General features: G+C 43.0%; 1 protein-coding gene and 1 pseudogene across 4 annotated transcripts in view; both read left to right on the top strand.

The window, feature by feature from the left end:
- The window catches only part of PPM1H (protein phosphatase, Mg2+/Mn2+ dependent 1H), a 292075-nt gene that overhangs the window by 116197 nt on the left and 155720 nt on the right, over positions 1–20158 (top strand). The window lies entirely within an intron of this gene.
- Positions 594–715, top strand: LOC118614802 (annotated as a pseudogene).

Below are 20158 nucleotides of genomic sequence, written 5' to 3' on the forward strand. Positions count from 1 at the left end.
ACCCTGAGCCTCTGTTTCCTGCTTTGAAAACAAGCGGAATTATTAGGCTCTTGTTAACTGTTGTCGTCTAGCTCTGAAATCCGGTGACCACCGAAGGCCACCCAGCCAGAGATTGGCCCAGTCTGTGCAGCTCCCCACATCCTGAGGCCCCAATCCACTTTCCTCCCTTGTCTTGTTGGCTTACATGCCAGAAGACAGATGAGATGCCCCTACCTGCGAGCCCAGAGGTTTTCAGTTATCATCTGTGCCGGCTCTGATGAGAACCTGTGCCTCAGGGGCTTCCCCAGATCTGAGCACCCCAGGAAGCCCGACCTAGGCTCCCAGTAGCTTCTGGATTGTCCAGCACCGACCTTTGCTTTCTGCAAGCCTCAGAGGCCCTGGTCTGCTGCCTCTAGCACCGTTTCTGTCATCTGGGTATTAAGGGTGAGCTTTTTCAAAGCTCAACTCACCTCTTATTCTGAACCAGCAGTGCATAGGTTAGTGGCTGCACGTGGACCCTGGGCCGTGGGCACTAGTTTTCCCTTAGCTGTTGCATCCTGCCCTCCAGACAAGAATCAGACTCTTTAACCCCTTTGTTTTAAATACTGTGGCCTGTCTACGGCCATGCTCCCTGAACAAGCCCGATCCCATCTGATCTATCTCGGAAGCTAAGCAGAGTCAGGCCTGGTTAGTACTTGGATGGGAGACCTCCTTGGAAGACCAGGTGCTGTAGGCGTAAAAAATAAAAAGTAAGGGATTGTAAGCTGACAAGGTCCTTGCAATCTGTGAGGTCAACCAAGGGTGGTCTCACCAAAAAAAAAATTTAAAAATAAATAAATAAATAAATAAATGTTGTGTGCCCAAGGTGACATCCAGTACTACTACCACTGGTACTACTACTACTAGGACTGCTGTTACCATTACTAGTAGTATTACCATTACTACTACTAATTCTCCAACTACCACTTCTACCACTAGTATTACTGCTGCTGGCATTGCTGTCGCTATTACTACTAGTAGTACTACCACTGCTACTAGCACTGCCATGACACTAGTACTACTACTACGACTACTACCACTGGTGCTGCTGCCTCCTCTCACGTGGTGGATCAGTTTCACATGTCTACCCTCCCCCACCCCCATTGCCGTTAGCTCATCCCTCCGTACCTACCCAAAGGAAGAGGCTTCCCTGACTCCCTCGTTGGGGTTTCAGCACGTTGCAGATGTACAGTAGCAGTGGGCACCGCTTCCCCCTGAGCGAGGAGGCGGGTTCCTTCTCCGTCCCAGCTCAGGATGGTTTCGATGCAGGCCCCGATTCCAGTCAGCACCACACCTCAGGCTGGTGGCACTGCTCTTTGACTCAGTAATCATTTGTGTTAACAACCCGTGACATATATGGGTGATGAACAAAAAAGGTAATGTGAAATAAAAAATGAGATACAAAGGTAGAATAAAGTTTTCAGAGTGGCTCAGGGAGCCCCATAGCTAAGTGTACATGTGGCTTTCTGGGTGGAGGACAATCAGGACCCCGAATGGGGTAATGACCACAAACACTTACAGTTGGAACTCACACGGGCCTGAGTTGGAATTCTAGCTGTACAACTTACAGCATGACTTTGGGCAGAGTACAGGATCTCTAAGACACAGTTTTCTCATCTATGTGATTAAAATAATAATAGCCTCCTTCAGAGAACTGCTCTATTAAACCAGAAAGTGCTCACAAGGCATTTACCTATGTGCCTGGTACATAGTAAGCACCCAGTACATGTCAGCTATTGTCTGTGTTAAAATAGAGAGTCAGAAAGGTTAGGTAGTGACTATAAGTACAGGGTTTGGAGCCAGCTGGCTTGGGTTTGAATTTCAGCTCCAATTATTAAGCAGGTTACTTAATCATTTCGTTTGTCTCATCTGCAAAATAGGAATTATAACTGTCTCTATCTCAGTCATTATGAGGATTAAATGAGTTAATTCGATTTAAAATATATTTTCATCCCTACTATATGCCAGACACTGTTCTGGGAGCTAGAGACTTAGTAATGGAGACTAAAACCCCTGTCCGCAGGAAGCTTGTATTTTCGTGGAGGGAGACTGGTAATCAATAAAATAAAGAAGGAAAACACATGATGCATGTAAAAGCATTAAACATGGCACATTGATTGAATGCATTTAAAGTGTTGAGACAAGTGTCTATTTTCCATATATGGAAACCACTTAAAAATGTTAGTTACTAATATCGATTATCAATTTATTACTGCTGTTACTACTAATACTATAGAGTTTGCCAGTAATTTAGCTTGGTTTATAATAAAACTATGATGCAACGTAAAGTAAATCTTGCATTACAGTATAGGTGACTTGAATATGAAAGGGCTACATTAACTTTTGAGCTAATGTAAAAGTGTGTGCTGTGAATTTTTCAGAAAGCATTCCTGAGCTGTTCGTAGGACCCCAGTGTGGAGTAAACGCATCCTTGCCAATAGTGTTGCTAAATATTATCTCTGGACCCAACAACTATATTCTTACCAGATCGGATCTGGATGACATGCTGAATTCAAGCCAGCGCTCTGTAAGACCGTGGAGCGTGGTGCTCCATGTAGCTTACAGTTATATTTTAGGTGCTTTGAGGGCACGCTAGGCAGCCTCTAATATTCTTTCCACCTCTCAGATTTCGTGATGTTTTTGTTTGTGTTTTTTACCTAATGTTTTGGCAAGCAATGGTTGTCTCTAAGTAACACAGAAAAGTCTTTTTTCAGCAAAGCCTTTTAAAAAGTCTCCAGGCTCTCAGGCATTTGACAAACAAACAAGGTTCTCCTCTTTCTTAGCTGTGAAGTCAAGGTCATGCTTCCCAGGGAGCTCAGGGGCACGAGAAGCCTTCAGTGGGCCCAGAGCCTGCCTGAGCCTCTGCATCAGACTGTGCTTGGCCACCCAGCTCTTGGACCCTAGCTTTTCTTTTCCAGCAGCAATCCAGGCAATGAAGAGGCTTTGGAAGTTGCTAAGTGGAAACTCATTCATTCCTGATGGTGCTCCACCAGGCCTGCCTGCCTACAGAAATGGGATTCATGCAATTAATTTGCACATGGATTCATCTCTCTACTTGATCCCCCTCCTTCCCAGCCCCCAGGACCAAAAGTTTTGATTGTTTTCTGTGTTGGAGTTTATGGATAGCTTTTTCCCTCTCCTCTTAGTCATGTTCTTTGTGAATCTGAAATGGCAGGTCGTAGCCATAATCACTACCAGGATTTCAAGGACATATGGTACCTCTTCCAAATGGGCTGCTCCAGCTCTCAGTGTTGATAGGTCATCTAAGAAATGGCTAGACTATATTACACACTTTTCAGGTCTTTCATTTAAAAGAAATCTTGTAGCAAACGCCCCATATATAAAGCAGATAAGAACCTTGTAGTAGGACAGGTTACACAGTGGCTAATAGCAGATTCTGGAGACAACCCAGCTAGATTCTGGTCCTGGCTCTGCTAGTTATCAAAGTACCCTGTGACCTCGAACAAAGTACCCAACCTCTCTGTGCCTTTGCTCCCTTATTTTCTAGCTAATTACCTTCTCACCCAAGAGCCTCCAAGGAGATTGTCATTGCCTGGTCCTATTTCTCCTCTCACCACAGCCTTGATTCTGTCCCCACCCCAGCCCCTTCCTGGAATACATTTTCCTTTCCTCACCTTGCACTGCCAAATGGAAGAGCTGGCTCACTGCTCTCCAAACACTTTCCTTCCTCATCCTTCTGTGCCATTAGGTGTGGCTGTCTGGCTAAGTTTCAGCCAGGGGCCTGCGAACCACTTCTCAGGCCTGATCCTGTAAAAACCTCTTACACACTATAATGGTTTAATTGTGTTTCCCTCTGCCCCCCAGGGAAAAAAAAAAAACATATGTCCAAGTCCTCACCCTCATGTCTGTGAATGTGATCTTATTTGGAAATGGGTTCTTTGCAGATGTAGTTGAAATAGAAGTTGAGATGAGGCCGTACTGAATTAGGGTAGGCCCTAAGCCTAATGACTGGTGTTCTTACAGGAAAGCCGTGTGAAGATAGGCACAGGGAAGAGGACATGTGAGAATGGAGGCTGAGATGAGGGTTAAGCCAACAAAAGTTAAGGAACACCAAGATTTGCCCGCGACCCCAGAAGCTGGGAAGTGTGTTGCTGCATTTACTGCTGGGGTCCTGCTGAAGCACTTGTGCGTTTCATCACACAGAGGACTTCTCTCTTACGTGCACCGTAGGGAAAGGCTGGGATTTAGAGGGAGGCGATGTTTTTTCATTTTGGACCCTGAGATGGATAAACGAATCGTAGTTGCCTTGGTGCTGCCTGTCAGGAAGCATTTGTGACTGCTTTTAGGAAAGTTAAGGGCCTCGCAGCATGTGTGTTTTTGTGGTAACTTAATTCCTACCTTCCTCTGAGCTTCCCTAGTTTTCCACATATGTTTATTTTTTATTTTATCTTGTGTATATTTGTGTAATCTCCCTTTAGATCCTTCCTGGAACAAGGTAAGTTCTGAATAAATAAGATATTCTGCAAACCTCTTTACACTTAAAATGTCCAAAATGGAAGGAGTTTTCTTTTCCCAAATAGTGCCCTTCCCCTTGTGTCCCCAATTTTGTTTTAAGGTGCCACCGAGCACCCCATCACATAAACTGGAAACCCAGGATAATTTACAGTGACTGCCCTCTCCTTTCCCTTATCCCCTTCCGTATCTACTCCCAATTCAACACTATCTTCTGTATACTCCACACAGGGGCCCCATGTGGTCCCCTTAACAGGGATTGCCGCTTGGCTGGTACCCATTCAGTGGTTCCCCGAGACACTGAACTGCTGGTGGCCACACCCCTTCCCTTCAGTGACTTCTCATCTTGAGAATCGTGTCCGGACTCTTTAGCCTTCTTCGTCAGCGTCTCTCCACCTCCATCTCTTGTCGCTTCTTATCCTCATACCCCAGGCCCTGTCAGTACAAGACCACATGCTTGCTTCCTGGCATTTAACTGTCTTCTGTGCCTTGTCATGATAGCATGCCACTGTGTCCCTCTTTGTCTGTTGAGTGACTCTCCCCGCCCCCCCGCCAGGATGTCTTCTTCCAGAAGAGTCAACTTCCCTCTCACTTCTCTGAGGTCTTTCCTGTCCCCCTTGCCCCTTCCCTGCCCAGGGACCCGGGGTCTCCCTGCAGCATGTCGTTGCTTCAGTTTTCATGCTGCGGCATCACTGAGCATTTCTCCGTCTCTCCCCTAATAGGCCAGAGCTCATTTGTGGCAGAAATCAAATCTTATCTTTATATCCCCTCAAAGCTCTTCCAGAAGTAGGCTCAGCTCTGCTTAGGCTCTTCAAAAAATTGTTTCTAAAAAGGATTGCTGTTTGAAAAGACCACAATGTTGATACCGTCGTAGTCGTTATAATTTTTTTAAAGGAGCCTAGGCAGGTAGGTGCATGTAGTCTAGAGACAACACTAGATGACGAGTGCACAGGGACCGGGAATATGAAGGAGACGGCTGACTGTGGGGAAACACCTTCTCGAGGTCCCTGGTACATAGAGGCACCTAATAAACATGCCCCCCGCCCTCAGCTGACCTAACTCGCACTCCAGGCAAACCTGTGTCCTGTTGGTTCTGACTCCAGGTTACATCGCGAATACATCACTTCTCGTCCCCACTGCTGCCCCTCCTTTGGTCAGAACCACACATCTCTCACGTAAACTTCAGCAGCACACCCTTATTTCTCTCTCTCAGCTCTGTCCTGCAGCAGTCTGCTTTCACACACAACGAGAATGATCTGTGTAAAAGATCAAACCTCCGCTCTAAGCCCTTCAGAGCTTACTGCTGATCTCCTTTCGATTCTCTCGACACCTGCCAGGTCCTCCGAATGGCCTCTGCCCACCTCTCCAGCCCCTCCCAAACCCGTCTCTTTCCTCACTGACCCTCGTCCAGCTCTTCGTGCATGCCGGGCACGCTCCCACCATGGAGTCTTTGCACTGCAGTTGCTTCGGCCCGAACTGCTCTCTCCTTGGCTCTCCACATGGCACCCGCTGCCAGTCGTTCGGGCCTCGTTGTCCCCTGCTGGCCTCTGTGTCTGAAGCGTCCCAGCACCTTCCACACAGATCACTGCTCCTTCCAAGGCTGTGAGCTCCATGAGCAGAGACTGCTCCCTCGGGTTCCCTGCCAGAGCCCAGCGGCTGGCACGGAAAGAAGGAAAACAAGGGAGAGGAAGAAAGGTCATGGGAGTTCTAATTTGATCAGTAAGAATATGGCGTTACTGGGGCTTTCATCACACTCAAGGTCACGTGGGTTTAATTGTAGTCAGTTTTCTATGGCGAAAACTATCAAGCTCCTTTGGACGCTGAGCCCTCCATATGTACAGAGTGCTTTGTTCAGCATAGCTGTTACCCAACAGTAGAGACAGATTCACTTCAGTTTGGTGGTTTGGCTCTGTCTGGCTTTTGCAGCCATGATCTCCTCTCTCTAATTTAGGGCACACCTAGATTTCCAGTACATGTGTTCCCCTCTCGGCAATGTAGGACATAAGCCAAGGGACTTTGCTGTCCCCAGATGGTACCACTCAACATACTGGCTCCAGAGTAAGTGATCTCTCTGGGTGCACACTCTCTCTTTTCTTCTGGGTCACTCCCATTTGTTCTCATTTCACTATTTTTGTCCCTGGTAATTCTCCGGAGGGCAATTCATCAAGAGTTCAACATTTTTAGTATTATCAGATTTTACAAAGGAGAGAAGAAAGAGGGTGGTCAGCCCTGACATGGGGCAGGAACCCAGTGCAGGCAAAATGGGTAGTGGCTGGATTAAGGCAGGAATTCAGGCCTGGGAAGGATCCTGACCTTCGTTACAGGGTAACAACATGCATCTGTGGGTGTTCCTAAATGTCCAAAGACGACCGCAAGTTCAGGTGGAAAGTCATAGTTGCCGTGAGTGAGAGGAAGCGCAGCGCGTTGAAGGAAGAACCCAGAGGCGAAAGTTAAGACATGGGTTTCAGTCTGGCCAAACTGCCGACTTCCCTAGATGCAGATGCTGGTTTCTTCATTCCTAAACAGAAACGGTTGAACATTAATAGGATTTCTAAGCTTAAAAATTTCTGTGAAGAAATGTCATTTACTGCATTTCTGCATTATGCACCTCTAGTAAATATTTAATCTAAAATGAGTTCTGGAGTCACATTAGTGATTTCGATATTTGTCTCTGAGAAGTTTTCTCTCTAATTATCCCCTGAGAGAGGAGGAGCTGAGGAAGAAAAGGCTGAGGGCTCACGAGAGGTTGTAGCAATTTATGTACTTTCAAATGCTTTGTCAAGTTGTAAACAATTAGACTCACAGGTCAAAAGCAGTCCTCCACATGCGAAGCAGGTGACCTGAAGTCAGATCCATTTCTACCTCTGTTTACCTAGATTCAGAGCTTAGCCCTTACCAGTACTCACAAAATAATTATCTCCATAGCATAACATGCAGTAATATTTAAGGTTTTGTATAGCAGAGTCTGACTGGTATGTGGTTGGACCTTAATCTTTAACCCGAGACTCAGTGTTTATTCCTCAGAACCATTCTAGGTCTTTCGGCCATTTTACCACCTTTTATAGGAAAAGTCATTTTTTTTTTTTTTAGTCATTCTGGGACATGGCCTTGCCCCCACAACCTTTTGTGACAAAGAGAAATCCACTTAGCCGTCAGATAGTTCCTGACTGAAACCTCTCTTGGGTCCGATCCCCTTTCTTTTCTCCACAGTGTAAAAGTGTAAATAAAATGTAGCCAGAGTGGGGAGAAAGACTGTGATTGCGTAGGCTGAAAGATAGGTCGGAAGCTTTGGCAAAGCGTCTGTCCCATTGCCAAGGTAGAACATACACAGATTCGGGCAAGACTGAGCTTCTTTGGGTTAACCGTCCCAGTGATTCCTCCCACATTCAGTGTCTAATGAATATGCATCGTCGATCATCTTTAAGTTCTTTAGGCTTCAGGAACCGGTGAAAGCAATTTTAACTACAAATAAACAACGTAAGTTGTACAAATGCAGATACCCCACACACATGCTGGGGCCTCCCTTTGGTGAGAATGCTGGAGGCATAAATGAATCACGCTCAGATAGTTTTCATCTGCGAGGTTCATGTGAACTCTGACGCCACCAGACCTCAAGGCAAAAATAGATGCCCTTCAAAGACTTTGCAGCTTCCAAGAATTATTCATGTGGAAACCAAATGAAGATGTTGATTCTCACGAAGGAGATCTCGCAGCTACAATGAAAGACTCTGATCCCAGCCAAACTCGAGAAAGTGTTAACTTTTTCATCTGTGACTGAAGGAATGTGATTGTAATTAGGATACATTACTTCAGGGTTCTGGGGTAGTTTTAAGCACTTTGCTTCAAGCACTACAGTTTAGCCTTTTGAACAGCAAACTCATGTTTCAAATTATAACAAATGTCTCTACTAATGCTCCCTCTAATTGCTTCTCAATCTCTCTCCTAAATTGCACCAGGATGAGGATGTAAGGTTTGCGTGTGGAAAGCCTCCATCTGCGTTCCTCCTTTGAGAGGTGGTTGTGAATGCCATCAGCCAATGGGAATTCCAGGACGATTGTGCTCTGAGAGCCTCTTGTTCTGTGGAGTGTGTGACTTGCTGGCGGATGCTAAACATTTGAAATGTAAACTTGAATAGGTCCATAGAAATTGGGATACCGAAATGTGGGATTTGCTGGATTGTATTTCTCCTGAGTGTGTTATGGAGTGGTTTTAGGAAGTGCCACTTCAACAGGGTTATTATAAGAACAAGCTTACAACTTAAACCTTGCCCCCAGAAGAACATTTGAAAATAGCGTGTCTATGATAATACATTTTTGGTGGATTTACTACAGTATGTTTTTCTTCCAGTGACTCTACCTCTTCATTATTTTTTTTTCCTTCTTTCCTGTGAGATATACAAGGGCGAATTGGTTTATTTTTATTTTGCAATTTGAGGAAGAGGTTAAACTCTTGACAAGTTTGTCTAAAGCTTAAGCTTTTTTTATTCACCTAAAGATTTCAATTTTTTCATATGTCCTCGCCCGTAGTGTAAATATATCCCATCCATTCTTGTGTTGGACAAGGGAATGTCATTTCTACTGTTCTATGAAAGTTTCTGCTTCAGGCACTGCTCATCCCAGCAAAAACGGGCAGTGGTGTATCTATCAAGAGTCACTCTCCTGATTTTGTTGGCGATGTTCTTGGAGCTCTTCCTCTGTCTCGGACCTTCCGTATTCGGATAATTAGGATTTATAACTGAACCTTCCCAGAGCATGAGGTACTGTGGGGATAACAGGCCATATGGCTGAAGCACCTCTTCACCTGGGCAGTTGGAATAACTCAGTTGCCAACATACTCAAATAGGCAAACAGTGCCCATTGGCTCCCCACTGGCCACAGGTCTCTTTTCTGGGTCTTCCCTGAGGGTGGGGGGGTTGCTTTTTCTTGTCACCCACTCACTCCTTGACCTCATTTTCCAACTGGACCAATCATAGCATCCAGTGTTCCTTGTAAGCTCTGGAAGAAGGAGAATTTTTCTTGTTTAAGCCCTTGGAGATATTCTTTGCCTTTAGTTAAATCTTTATTAACATCACAGACGCCTCTCCAGTCAGTTTAACCAGGTCCAACTGGTTTGTGGCTGGAGATCCTGGTTTCTCTCTCCCTCATCGCTGCAGTTCCTGGCAGAGATTTTTGAACATGTTTTTAGCCTTTCCTGTGCCGTCACTTTTCCCTAGCTCTGTCAGTCAGCTCCGAAATTCAATTGCCCTCCCTACCCTCATCATTCCCACTATCACTTTTTCCTTACATTTCTCAGTAAATACTGTTCACCTTTTCATAACCTCACTCCCATTGCTGCCAGCTCAGCAGTATCTTAGTACTTTCTGGCTTAAAACTCCTCTTTATTCATGACAATCCACTTCAGTATTTTATTATATATATTTACATGTATGCATGTACTTCATGAAACATACGTAAAAACAAAAAACAAGAAGATAAAACTTTACCATCGCGTAAGCAGTATGCGTTACTTGTATACATATAAAATACATATAAATAAGATTAAGAAAGGCATGTTTCTACCCCCTAGAGATGATCACTCATTCTCCCACTTGACAGTCCTTCAGATGCTACAAGAACCTATCGCAATCCTCCACAGATCATCTCTTCTTCAGAATAAACATTCCTGATTTTCTTTACATATTCTTGAGAGAGCTGGTTTGAGACCTCATCATCCAGCTCTCTGGCCCTGGCCTTGTTCTTGTGAAGTTTTCCTCTTCACATATGGTACCACTCAGAACTGAATTGACCTGTGCAATATAGAGCTGATGGCCACCCATTCCCGGCCCCCCGCCACACACATACATACACACCCATAAAGATAGAACTCTTAAGCCTGTTCTTATGTTCTCAGTAGGCATGCCACAGGGCCAAATCACAATGACTGTCTGAGCGACTGAAACTCTTTAATTTTGTGGACATTTCAAGCATTTTTAGTTTGCTTGTTTTTATTTATGCAAGTTCCTTCATTGTCAACAAAAAGATCCCGAAAGATTTTCTTGGTTTCTTAAGTCCAAGTAGATACTCTGCCTGTGGCATTTCTTTTATTTGGACCAAAAAAGGGATGGAGGGAAAAGGATTAGGAATGACATGATTTACTCTCTTGGAGGACCCAGGCAGACCACCAGTGACCACTGCTCTCTTTTACGAGTCCTCATAAGTCTTTCTTTAATGACTTAATCTAAAATATTACTCCAGATTAATATCAAGTCCCTCCTCCATAGTTTGCAAAATCCACATCTCCCTTTTTGAAAATCAGACCTGATTTGCCCATCTCTGCCCTTTGGGCACATCTCTTCTTCATTGCCATTCCTCCCAGATTCCTGACAGAACTGTGACAACTTCATTTTCCAGGACTTTTAGGGTCCCAAGATGTAATCTGTTGAAGTCCAAGGACTTGATCCCATTTATTGAGTCAGAGTTCTCTTCTAAAGTATTTTCATGTAGCTTGGGCCTGAATTTTTTTGTTTGTTTTATTTTTACTTGTGGTATTTTCTCCTCAGTCTGAAATAAAATAGTACTAGTTCTACTTCCTTATCCATCAGCATTATACCTTTGTTTTCAAACAGTTGATTAGTCTCTTCCTCAATCATCTCAATTCTTCAAATTGAGACTAAATGATTTAAAGAAGGTCATATCTGTCGTCTTCACCATGTTTCATAAATATACATCTGTTCTTGGATTTAGCCTTGTAAACACTTTTGATAGGTTGGTGGTATCCATCTTTGGCCTTCCCATCAGAAATAATGGGATCTTAAATTAACCTCATACTAATACTCAGAGTGTTTGCAAATGGGGAAAATATAAAGTCCAAAATACGGTTCTTCAACTGTAAATGTCAAAAGAGATTCCTGTGCATGGGGAATAAGATCTGTTAGGGAAGCCGTGGTGGGCGGGGAGGAGGCAGTGTGCAACAACATCCCGCAGAGGTGAGTTAAAACTCAACCTGATTTCTGGAAGGTCCAGGGTGGAATAAGAAGCTACATGGCCAAAACATGGAAACTCTAATTCTCAAGTCCTGTTTGGGACACAGCCTATCAATTCGAAAAAGTTAAGCAGAGAAATGTATGTGGACAGGGGATGAGGCAGAGGGACCCATTTTATAAGTAACAATTTTGGTCTTAAATCCTAGTGCAGTCCCTTTGTAAGCCATGCTGGAACACATCAGAATCGTCTTTTGTTTAAGCTAAGACCAGATCCAGGGCTTAAGACCAAAACAGCCTATTTGCTTCCTTCCTGCTAGTCCTGGTGATAAAGGAAAGTCATTCCAGAGAAGCAGCAAATACAAAAGTAAAATGAGCACCAGAGCAAGAAAGCCCCTAAGCTTCCAATTAGGACCTGTTGAAGTCAGAGCAGCAGGAACACGTCCTGAGCTCTCTTACCTGGTCAACTAAGAGAAGAGCCAGAATGGAGAACACCACAGTGGGGAGAGAGGGAGGAAGAGCTGAGCTTTCTCCCCAGCAGCCCCACTCCAGTCCCAGCCCCCCTTTCCTCTGCAGCTTTGTGAATGAGGTGCATCTCAGAAAAGAAAATGGAATCAGAGAGAGAGATGCATGTGTGGATTTTTCCCAAGAGAGAGCAGCCCTGATTTTTTATCTTATAAGGCTTTTGGGAGTAGAGGTCCACTGTTTCCCTAGACTATAGCTCAGTCAAGTGCTCCCATCCTGAATCTGACCCACGTACTTAGTAAAAATGAAGAGATGTTAAGAGAGATTCAGGTTTTAGTCAGGGTTGGGAATGATTGCACAGATAGCTAGTCTTGGAGAACAGCAGCACATATTAGTATATTCAAGGTCAGAAAAGTGGTACCCAAACTCTTTTGAGCATCAATTTTTTTGGTGGTTTCCTATTATCACTCAGAACAGTGTTCCATGGAAAACATAATAGAGGTCAACTTCAATGCATTAATTTATTCCATGACCAGGTTCACCAGGCAAATGAGGGAATAGACTCATCTATGTTTTCAGTTAATATTTATCCGCACATTTTCTGTTACATTCCCTGGAGCACTTGTTTCAATTCCATAGTTTTAACTACTGTATAAACATAACTCTTCTCAAGTCTGTATTTCCAGCACTGACTTCATCCCATAGCGCCACATTAACATGTCCACGGCTGTGTACTCACTGGCCCTTCTACCTGGGCATCAGACACATACCTTGAATTCACCATGCTCAAGTCAAAATGCAGTATCATCTCCAGACTGGCTTTTCTTCTTTCTCCTCGCAATAGTAGTAGTATTAACCTCCATCGACCAAGCTGGGAGCCTCAGCAAATTCCCAGACCTTTTCATCCCCTTTACTTGGAAAAATGTATTTAACAATTACATACATATAATAAATACACATAGAATAAAAAGTTTTAATGTATTTTATCTCTAAGACTCTCCTCTCTGCTCCCATAGACACAGACCAGCCTCTCATTTTTCATTCGGACAATTGTAATAGCTTAAATTATGGGTTAAGTAGAATTTTCGCAGGGAAGGAGATCCGGCATGGGAACATTTCCTATATCTGTTTGTCAAAATAAAATCTTTTTTTTATGATATAACTTATTTTTAAAATATTTTTAAAAAATATTTCCATTATAGTTGGCATATATTATTATGTTAGTTTCAGGTATACAACATGGTGATTAGACATTTATATTAACTTAAGAAGTGATCACCCTGATACATCTAGTACCTATCTGACACCATACATAGAAAGTGACCTCTTAAATTACAGATATGAATGGGCAATGAATACACAAGGCAATATATATATATATATGCTTTACTGTTGAATTGTACACCTGAAACTTACTGGATTTCATTAACCAATGTCACCATAATATACATACATATATACATACATACATACATACATACTTGGGAAAATGTTGAGATTACAGCATTAACATTAATGAATAAGGTGGGGTTTCAAGCTAGTGATAAGAGAAGAAGGAATGCTTTGATACTACCCTGTCAATCTCCCTTCTTTTCTATGGAATTCTGGGGGTATGTGAGCACATGACTGGAAATGACAATGGAAAATCAGAATACCATTTTTTATTAAAACCTAAATGAGGTCACTAAATACAATTTGACTTTTCATTCATACAGTTCCTTAGCATCACAGTTGTGGACAGTTATTACACAAAATAATAGTTTCAAGTAGTTGTACTAGCTTGACTTGTATGTGTGAGTTTCCTTTAATAATTCCATCAGCGCCACTAAATAAGCTGTATTTAAAGTCCTTTTCTACATAGACTTGTTCAATGTGAAGAAACTGGTATTGTCCCATTTTTCAAATGGGGAAAATCGAGTCTGAGTGCTGATTTTCCCAGCATAGCTAGGTCATAGCTTGAACTAGACTTTGGACTCCAAGCCTTGATCACTTTCCATTACACGTCATCTGGCTTTTCAAACCCAACTGATGGTTATGTTCAGTGGATGAGAGATGGGTTTTACAAGCTTTTGTTGTATAAGGAACTGACATGGGGTTACCATTATCAGGGAGAGCTGGAGAGGCATTATAGGTAAGGCATCCAGCTTGTAACCTAACCATGGGTCACAGATAAGCCCACCTGCCCTGCCAGATGAAGCCTTGCAGCTTATTTTGAACAGGGGCTGTGGCGAGGAGTATGCCCCCATTTACTTACACATAGGTTGCAAGACCTTCTCAATACGTTTTACAGTCTAGAAGGAATTGTTCATGGATTCGGCTTTGTTCTCATGCAGCAGATGTACTTCCTGATTTATAGCATCATAAAGAAACAACAGTGAAGGCTGCCTCAAGACTCTTGGCAGGCGAATATAGACAAAGCCCCCTCATGTCCTTTTGAAGAATTCCAGGGGTGGAGACCCATGGGCTTCAGTCAATGTATAACGGGAAGATCAGGAAATTCTTTTCCAGTTTTCAACCGTGGAATCTTACTGATTTGATTTAAGTAGAATTTCCTCTTGTTTGTTTTATTCTGAGCGTGAAGAACGAGTCACCCACCATTCTTTGAATAAAACCATTTCAAATTCCATGAAGGAGATTGCGATCCAATCACTCCTCATTCTTTCCTTCAGGCTAAAGCATCAAAATTGCTTTAACCTCCTTCAGAGCATCTATTTTCCACCCCTTGAATTGTTTTTATTTCTCTTCTTAGGTTTCTGTTCAGTTACTACACTGCATTGCCTTTTTAAAGTAAAGAGGTCAGAATTGGACACAACTCTAACATGCGTGTGACTAATGCAGAGCATTAGGAAAGAGATTGCTTCCCAGGCTCTGCATGTTCTACCTGCCTTGGCACACGAACAGTGAGCTATTGTAGTCATCAATTATATATTAAAAAAAAAAGAAGAAGAAGAAGAAGAAGAAGGAGATTCATCCTACTCCAAAAATGACTGCAGTGGGGGAAAAAAAAAAAATGCCTTTGGTGGCCTCACCCCGGTCTGGCTACTTGCCGTAGGGAGAAAAATATGCTCACTTTGGGGCTTGAGAAGTGCTTGTATACATTTGTGCTGGGGGACTCTATTGCTGTGGATGATAGGGATTGACCCAGCACTTGAAAAGAACAGAATATATATACCCTTGGATGCAAAAGAGAAGTAAACCATTAAGTGTGTGATGGGTGCGTTGTAACCGAAGCGTACAAGCAAAACTTTTCCAGCAAAGTGCTTTTAAAACTGTGAAAAATAAGAAACCACAGTAGGATTTTCACAAATGAATTTAGTTTGTAGTCTATGATCCTTTAAGAGAAAATTTTAAAACCCAGCAACTGGGAATATAAAATGGTGCAGCCACTTTGGAACACCGATTGGCAGTTCCTCAAAACGTTAAACATAGAGAGATACCGTGTGGCTCGGCAGTCTCTCTCCAGGCAGAGAGCCAAGAGAATTGAAGACATGTTCACACAAAAACTCGTACATGAATGTTTATAGCAGCATTGTTCACAACAGCCAAAGAGTGGAAACAGCCCAAATGTTCATCAGCTGATGAATGGATAAACAAAATGTGGTACATCCATACAGTGGAACAGTCATTCGGCCATAAAAAGGAATGAAGCACTGATGCATGCTGCAGCATGGAGGAGCCTTGAAAACATTATGCGAAGTGAAAGAAACCAGACGCAAACGGCCATACATTACGTCAGCTCATTTATGTGATATATCCAGAACAGGCAAATCCAGAGAGACAGAATGTAGATGGGGTGTTGCTAGGGGCTCGAGGGGAGAGGAGGGGACTGACTACTGATGGTCAGCAGGGCTTTTCTTTTTGAGGTGATAAAAATGTTCTGGAATTAAATAGTGGTGATGATTGAACAACCTTGTGAATATACTAAAGACCACTGAATTATATACTTTAAAAGGATGAATTTCATAGAGTGGAATGTGGATTACATTTTTAAAGATACCATAATAAATAACCCCAGTGTTAATTTATAGTTGGATCCCTTGTCATTTTTTTTTAAAGAAATAACAAGTACCTTAAAAAGTTTTCTTAAATGATTAAGAGGCATTTACCTTCTGTGGAAAATATTGTGCCTGGGGCATTGGGTTTCGTAAATGTTGCTTGGTATATAGCAAGATATTTTGTAGAAAGTGGCTGAACTAGGACATTGAGAAATGATTCTGGGTGGTGTGAGTACAGACTGGGCTGGTTGTGAGGAAAACAGGGAACATCTGACTCAGTTATTGCTCTGCGAGTGGTCACTTATTTCTGCTGCTATCTAAAGATCTAAATTTTTTTCCTGTCCAATTTTTGGTGAATATTTTTGCTGAGAAACTTAATTGCGTATTTGGGGACCTGTTAAATGAATCATCGTATTTGCAAACTTTTTCTTCAGTATCCATTCTGAAAATGGAATGAGTAGAAACACACCCAAACTAATTCCAGGCTCATGGGATTATTTTTTCCCTTCAGCTATTTTTTGACACCTCTAATTAGCATTGACAGCCTGGCTGTCCTCTGACAGTGGTCACCCCAGCCTGTTCCTTCAGCTGCCCTGCTTTCTTTTCCATCGACACATTTCCAATACCTTTGAAGGAGACAGACGCTTTTGCTCTGTCTGAACAAAAGTCACAAGGTCTGATTCTTTTTGACAAAATGGATACCTCCTCCGTCTACTTTAGAATTGACATACTGTCAAAAAGGCTTTTCCGAATGGTTTCTCTCTGTCACCTTGTAGCAAATTTTCTCCTCCATTCTGGACATGTGCAGTTTAATGTTGCGTTTCGAATCACTTTCAGCTGAAAATGTGTGTAATGGAATCGGAGCATCCCATGAATACTCTTTAACAGTGTCAACGATGGCTTTTGTTTGCAGCTCTGTGTTCCAAGGGGACTGGTGACAACAGCGAAATTACATGAAGGGGTTTGGTTGACCACGGGCTCCTTGTCCTTTATGATTTACGAGATGCACGGAGGGCGCCTTCTCCCATCTTGGCACTTCTCTATTGGTTTATACTGATTAGAATCTAAATTGTGCTGATTGCTACCTCCCGAGAAGAAGAGTAGTAACTGTAGTATTTCTCCACCCCACATGTGTCAGGCTTTTTTTCAGAATCATTTAAATTTAGACCTGAAAGCTACCTGAGAAATGATCTGGCCCTCCCCCTTCTTTGTATAGGCAAGGACGCGGAGGCCCAGAGCTGAAGATTTGCGTAAGGTGGGGCTAGTACCTATAAACTCTGATTCGCAGGCCAGTGTCCTTTCCACCGCACTACACGGCTTCACTACCAACAGTTCTGCATACCACTGTGAATCCCTCCAATGCCATGGACTTTCTGAGCCGGGAGGAGGATTGACAATGAGCCATTGCCCCACAGTCTTTGTCATTTAGTGCTTTGGCTCTCCCATTATAACCTTCTGCGTAAACTATCTGACCTTCCAATATCTAAAAGTCTTCCTCTTTTGTTTTTCTCTTGACCAGTGAACATTTTGACTAACTTGAGGAACAAAGTATAGTTCTTTTGACTCCAGATTGTGACATTGGAGGATATAAGGAGCAGGATTTCCTAGAAACTGTTCTCTGAACTCAAAACTCTCATCCGTTAGGAATGAATTGCTTTGATCCTCTGCTGCACTAATATTTTGGGAAGGAGGTCCCAGGGAGAACATTTAAAAAACTGTTTATATCTTTGCTTTACCTCCTCTTCTCCCGTCCTTGCAGTTGACTCATAAAAACATGTTAAAACCTCATCATTCACCATATTAAAAATAATCCCCCATTTATTATACTGGACAAGATATTAAAGTGTATGCATTTCTGTTACTGTCTCTGAGTGAGAGGCTTTAACTTTGGGGAATATGCTTAGGAACCACCCACTCAGTACTGCAAAGGATGCCAGGTGGGAGATGCTTGCCAAGTGATTACATTACACCAACCCCGAGTAGTTTTCTCGCTTAATTTTTGGCCGAACTCTGAGTAGGTAACAGAATGCCATCTAATTTCTGACCAGAGTTGTATCCACAGGTCCAGACCTGAGGTCCCAAAAGAAATATCAGGACATGTGCCTAACTCTCCTTAATTCTCACTGTTGCCACAATTTTCTTTCTTTCTTTTTTCTTTTCTTTTTTAAATTTTCCTTAGGAAAAACATTTCCTAAAATAATGAAGCAGAAGATACGAAGTATACAAGAATCCTACAGTGACAGAATGTAGTGTTAAGGTACTTCCCTACTTCGTTGGTGGTTTAGTACAAGATTTGTCAGCTTTCACATGCACTCTTTTCCCTTTGAACCCCCTTCCCTCTCACTGCCCTACTCCAGATTGGAGATTAGCACTGACAAATGGACCCCAAAGATCAGAGGATGAAAAGAGAAAGATCAAAAGGAAGCCAAGAATCATATAGGAAGAGGCATCATGATCTAGAGCCCCAAATGCTCTCTTCTTTAATCCACAGATATCTCATAAAGAAAGAACTTGGTAATTGAAACAGAAGTGAATAATGTCCTATACATGTATGGATTTCGATGTAGTGATCTATTTAAAAAAGTAGTTAGGGGTACCCCAGGAGTGAATATTGGACTTGAATGCTAATACTTCATTGTGTGTGAATTTGAAATCGAAAAACAAAGTAAACACAATGGCGGCTGCCACCTTTGCTGCGTTCTCTCCCTTCTGCCCACTAAGGTCAGGGACCCTGCCTGGTTTCCCCTTACCTTTCAAGTCACTTTTCAGTGGTGACTCAGCCAGAACAACATCCTTAGAGGTCCATGGTCTTTTTGTAAAACCAATGAAAAGGCATTATGGATTTTTGAGAGCTGGGACTATATACAGTTAGACAATTACAGATAATAATGTTACTAAGAAAAGTTTTTATCTGAGGCCTCTGCTCTAGATACATTTGTTCCTCCCAAGTCAAGCTCACTCTTCATCCATTTAGTCACTTACTATCAGCAAACAGTTATTGTGTGTTCAGCACTGGCCAGGCACTGAGGGCTGGAGATTCAGAGACAATGACTTATGCTCTGTCCAGAAAAGATCCCTGGGTAGTTAGAGAGAGCGGTGGAAGCCAGCCGTCACAGTAAGGACTGGTAAGGGCTGTGGTATCGCTGAGCATACCACACCATGGGGTGGTTCACAGAGAAGAGGAATTGAAGGTAAACCAAGAAGGCAAAGGAAGGTATTCTCTCGAGCTAACTCTCAGAGAGGAATGGGTTGGGCAGAAGAAGGAAGAAGTAGAAGTGTTAGGTATGGCAAGAGTGAGGCTAAAGCCAGAAGGATAGGCAAAAGCAAGATAATGAAAGAAACTGGAAATTCTGAGAAGCCATCAAAGGGTTTTAGGTCAGAGATATGACATGCTTCAAAGTCACCTCAGTGCCACATGGATCATGGCCAGAGGGAGGCGGAACTGGGAGCAGGGAGAGCAGTGGAGAGCTCCTGAGTCATGTAGACACGTTCTGATGGGGATCTGAACCAAGGCAGTAACAGCAGGAATCAAGGAAAGGGACAGATTCACATGCTATTGAGAAGATAAAATCCACAGAACTTGGCGCCTACTTGGATGTGTAGGGTGAGAAACGAGAGAAGTCTGAAATGGCTCCCTGGTCTGGGATGAGTTACTAGATGAAAAATAAAGCAATGTCGTTTCTGGAAATAGGGAATGTTGGTAGGACAGATTAAGGGGTGTGGTGGAAGTAGGATCTTTAAGTTTGAAACATGCTAAGACTTAGATGCCAATGAACATCCAAGTGGAGATACCTGTTGGCAGTTAGCTGTTCTAGGCTGGAGCACAGCAGAAATATGGGGGCTGGAAAGGAGATTTGGAATCATCAGCATATGTAGCTGTGGACGCCATTTATTCATTCAGTAAATGTTAAGGGTGTACAGTCAGAACCAGCTTCATGGGTGTGTGACCAGTGCAGTCACACAACATCACTCTCCGAAGAGCCCCACATTTGGTTTAATGCTTTGCTGTCAGCATCTTAAAATTCTCATTGACAAGAGAACCTGTATTTTTATTTTGCGCTGGGCCCTGGAAATTATGTAGCCAGTCCTGCTTATAGTAGCCTGGCCCCGTGTGGGGCCACAGTGTTGAGCAAGGCAGACATGGTTCTTGCCTTAGGAGCTTACGGGCTAACAGACAATTAAGCCATCAGGAACAAAACATAATGGTTCTATATTAGAAGTACCAGGCTAAGAGAGCGTGTCGGAGAGA

Source organism: Rousettus aegyptiacus, unplaced genomic scaffold (genome assembly GCF_014176215.1).
Source record: "Rousettus aegyptiacus isolate mRouAeg1 unplaced genomic scaffold, mRouAeg1.p scaffold_m13_p_2, whole genome shotgun sequence".
NCBI classification, from domain to species: domain Eukaryota; kingdom Metazoa; phylum Chordata; class Mammalia; order Chiroptera; family Pteropodidae; genus Rousettus; species Rousettus aegyptiacus.